Source organism: Humulus lupulus, chromosome 7, assembly GCF_963169125.1.
Source record: "Humulus lupulus chromosome 7, drHumLupu1.1, whole genome shotgun sequence".
NCBI classification, from domain to species: Eukaryota; Viridiplantae; Streptophyta; class Magnoliopsida; order Rosales; family Cannabaceae; genus Humulus; species Humulus lupulus.
The window spans coordinates 157,895,875-157,900,769 of record NC_084799.1 but is presented as its reverse complement, the minus strand read 5'-3'; the positions used below and the strand labels follow the sequence as shown (position 1 = coordinate 157,900,769).

Genomic DNA, 4,895 nt, shown 5'->3' with positions numbered 1-4,895 from the left:
TCAGGGCCTACATGGATACTAATACACTTAGTCATGCATCACAAATATTCAAGTAATCATATAACATGCTTTAATCATTAAATCACATATAATCCAGTTATGCCCTCCCGACACACTAATCAAGGCCCTTAAGACTTATTAGCAAATTTGGGTTGTTACAGTTTTTAATGGTCCAAAGTCTAGCATTAGTTGGGTCATTACAGCCTTGGCCTTGTTGTTGCCAGCAGTTGAATGATCATACTTCTCCCTCACAACTTTCGAGGCATTCTCTCTAGGAAAGTCAGGTTCAGTTTTAGTCATCACGAATTTTGAGTTGTCGCTGATGAACACTATGTTGATATTAGACATCCATTTCATGAAGTTCTCATCGGTTAACAACTCCTTGGACAGAGGAGAGATAATGGGGTTGGAGGCCATAGAGCTACAATTATCGATGAAGTAGAAATCAACACATGGCTCGACAAACATTCATTCATACAAGTTTTAGAAATAGCATAACATATAAACAATGTTTAAAGATAAGTAAATACTAAAAACTTATCTTTCTATTTCTTAGGTTTTTCAACTAGCCATGAACCTATGTGTCCCAATAAGCGATTGTCACAAATATTCACTTAGTCAAAAGAGAAACAACTCAATTAATAAAACGTCCTCAAATTTTACTAATAACCTATCCATTCGATCAAAGAAACGAAAACAAATTATTTCCTATTTTATGAGTTTGACCCACGGTTTTGATTATCATAGACTTAATTCCTATAGTCATCGTAGGGATGAGTCTATAGAAGGTACATCTATAACCATTTATCCTAAGAAATTCAACAATGTTAAGAGTCCAGTGAACACCTTCCATAGGGAGATAAAATCAAAGTGCCATAAAGCACCACTAAACCCTAACCTCGTTAAGTCAACAGTGGAGATCGAATTAAAAATTTCATAAACTCAATATTTAATTTTTTCTGATTTAGTATTTCATTCTTTTCAAAATTACCAACTTGGGTTTGCCAAATTATTAAAATAATAAATAAAGCATAGTTTATAATTTTCCCATTAATTCTAAAAATACCCATTGAAAATTAATCCAAAAATTAGAATTAATCTGTTTCTAATCAATTATTAGGTCAAACTAAAAAGAATAACCTAATACAATTATGTCTAACATAGGTAAATGGGCCTTACCAATTCGAGCTTGCACGGAGGAGAGTTGGGTTCAGTATGTCATACCCACTACTAAGGCTCCCTGACTTCCACACAAAGCCCAAAAAGACAAGAATTTGAACCTTCATTTTATTAATTGTTATTCAATTGATTAAGCCCAATCTAGTAATACAAAGCAAATGGGCCTTCACAAGTGGAACCACCCACCAGAGACGAATTTAAACTTTTCATTTCAATTTGGCCCAAATAAAACCTAACATTTTAGGGATAAGTTAAAAATGAGCCAATTTAATGAATACTTAACTAAAATTACCCTCTAAATATATTTAGTTTAATTCCACCCATTTTTATCCCAACAGTTCCAAAAATACCCTTGACCACATGGTTCTCTTCAAAAAATAGTATCCACCGATTACCATTCTCTCTAACCTTCTACACCACCATGATCGATTCAAAACCAGCCTCCAACCTTCTACGACCACCACTCTGCCACCACGCCTCCATCACAGCTCCACCACGCCTCCACCACAGCCTTTTCACTGCCACCGTGTGTGCCTTTGTCATTGACACCCTAACTTTGTCATCCAATTGGTGAGTTCTTCAAAATTTTGAATTATTGTCTATGCTATTGTCACTGTACCTCCCTACATAGAAGAATCATTCATTTTCCACTGCCACTAGGATCATTATCATTATCACGATGAGTTTTTCTTCATTTTCATAAATTTATACTTCTAGGTGTTTGATAAAATGCCTCTATGTAAACTAGTAATTTGGAATATGATGATTGCTCGTTTACTAATGTTTTGAGTGTGTGTTCTTCAAGTGAATTTTACTTCAAAGTCAAACGATGAAGCTCATTTGGAAGAAAGTATAGCTAAGTGTTGGCCACTGTCTTCGTTGATCTTTGTTTTTATGACTTTTGGATTTACATGTTCTTATTTTAATGCTATATTTGGCTCTTTGTTTTGGAATTGGATCTCCAGTAATGAATTGGATTTACATGTTATTATTTTAATGCTATATTTGGCGCCTCCAAGAATGAAGGTTTCCCTTGTTCTTTCCCACTTCATGTCTTTTTTTTATGATGTATGAGTTTACCTTCTCACAAATTAAATCAACATATATCTTACTCTTATGTTATCAGATTATGACTGCTATTCTTGTGGCTATTTGTGATGTGATATTTCTAGCAGCAGCAATTTTTCTTACTTAATTTCTTCTCTGCGGTGATACTCGAATTGATATTGCGGGGTTGTTGTGTATGATCTTCACTATGATTGCCTATGCTTCTCCTCTTTCTGCTATGGTAACAAATGAGGAATACATGAAAGAGAACACATTCATAAAAAATTACTTGCATATTCTCTTCTTTCACTTTTTTCAATTTCAATTCTTTCTTTGTTTTTTTTCAAGTGAATTTGTTTTAGTCTAATGCTACAATTTGATGTTACAGAAAACAGTATATTTGACAAAAAGTATTGAGTACATGCCATTCCTTCTTGCACTTGTCTTTCTCTTGAATGGTGGAGTTTGGACTGTCTATGTTGTATTTGCAAAAGACACATTTTTTGGAGTAAGTTACATTCTAATATCATATATTTTCTCCTATAGAAAACAAAATTTTTCCTCATTTTTTTGGTTATTAAGTCACAGTATTGGTCAACTAGTTGGATAAATAAAATGGATATATTATCTACTGTGTGCAGATACCAAATGGGGTTGGATTTTTCCTTGGAAGTATTCAGCTGGTTCTCCATGCAATATACTGGAAGCCTGTAGTTTTTTTTTTAGTTATTAAAATTTTTGTGTTTTATTTAATTGAAGTGTTAAGTGTGGTGAATTGTTTTATTTATTTTATTTAATTGTTGTTTGTTTTACTTAATTGTTTGTTATTTTATTTAATTGTTAGAATTGTTGGTAGAATTTTGTGAAATTATTTGTTAAATGATATTTATTTATTTTTATTTTTAAAATGTGATTATTTGAGTTTTGGTTGAATGCACTAAGGTTCATGGTAGATAGTGGTGCACCCTATCGATCTTTTGTGTGCAAGTGCATGCTAGCATGATGCACATGTGTATAATTTTCTATAGATTTTATAGTTTCCTTATATTAGATTTAATTGATTAATTTATATAAAATAAAATAAAATAAAAAGGAAGGGGAAACCATGAGTTGGATGTGTGTGTGTAGTAGGAAATGATATTGGATTTTTCCATATTTTTCTTTAAGAAAATAAATTAAATTTGAGGATAGTAGCTATTTTGGGTAAGGTGTGATCATATTCTTATCATCTATCAATTTTAATAAAATCAAATAAATAAAATTAAAGGGATAGGAAACGTACCATTTGGTGTGTTAGACTATTTTTGGACCATTTTAGAATAAAAGGGAGGAGAGGAAAAATGGAGAGCATTATGCTCTTGGTTGCCGTGTGTTGGAGAGAGGAAGAGAGAGAGAGAGTGGCGAGCTAGAGAGTCAAAGGGGAAGGGGCTGCCATTTTCTAGAGAGAAGGAGAAGGAGAAGAAGAAAAGGGTTTCAAAAACCCTAGGTATGTTCTAATCTAACAGTGTTTTAAATATTTGGATAAGAGTCTTCTCTTCTTCTCTAATATAAGAATATTTTTTGGTTTTCTTTCTTTGGTTGTATGGTGTTCGAAAAATCCTCTATAGGTGTCAAGGTTTCTCTTGCTAGAGTATTCTTGATTCAACAATCAAGAGAGGTAATGGTTTTTCTTAACCTATATTTGTTTGATGAGTCTATCCTTGGTATTGGTTTTGTGGTGTTTAATGGTTTAGTCAATATAGGTTGGTGATGAGGTGGTTATATTTTAGTTTTATTTCTCATGAAAAGTATATGGTTTGTTAAAAAGACTCATGGGAATGTTTGGGAGATTATGTGTTTGATGAGATTTATATGAAGGTTGTATTTTATATTTATGTTTCTATGATCACTTTAAAACCATTAATTTATGTAAGGATATGCAAGGATGATGATAGACGCATGCTAGGTTTCATGTGAATATAGATGAGAATTTTGTGATATTTTGTGGTGAATCTTGGGTGTTTCAGCCTAGGGGTGATGTTCAAGCATGATTGTTTTCCTCGTATGTTTTAAAATCAATTGTGATTTTAGAAACATGATAGGGTGTATATGAGATTATGTATTAATAAATTATGGTATGCATGATGTTGACGCCGTTTTTCGTCAACAGTGAAAGAAGAGCACGTAAACAATAACTAGTAATGGCCAATAAAAATATGATAATACAAAACACGATTTTTTACGTGGTTTAGCAGTTAAATCTGCCTAGTCCACGAGTCTTTTTTATTAAGCTCAAGATGATCTCTGAAAATTCTTCAAGGATGAATTCTTCAGAGTTTTCTCTCAAGATTCATAAATTCGGTCCTTTACAATGGTGCATGACCTCTCTATTTATAGAGAAGATTGCAGAATACTATCCCACATATTTTGGGTAGTTACTCTTTTTGTGCAAAGAAATCAAATGGCTTTAAATGCCTGTAATCCGATATAAAAGGAAACGTCCCCTGAAGACCAGGGGGCGTATAACTAATCAAATAATATCCCATGATTTTAGGGGATTTACAGTAATAAATGTAGACCACGTCTCTTATGGACAACACTTGTAGATGTTCAAGATTATTATCATATATCTCCAAGGCCTTATTCTCCCAGGTCTCTCATCAACGTTCTAGCTAATGACATCTCCCGAG

The 4,895-nt window shown here is 32.9% G+C and overlaps 1 pseudogene; it reads left to right on the top strand.

Moving 5' to 3' along the window:
* Positions 1-1,600: 1,600 nt before the first annotated feature.
* On the top strand, positions 1,601-3,388 carry LOC133792322 (bidirectional sugar transporter SWEET16-like; annotated as a pseudogene).
* Positions 3,389-4,895: the final 1,507 nt, after the last annotated feature.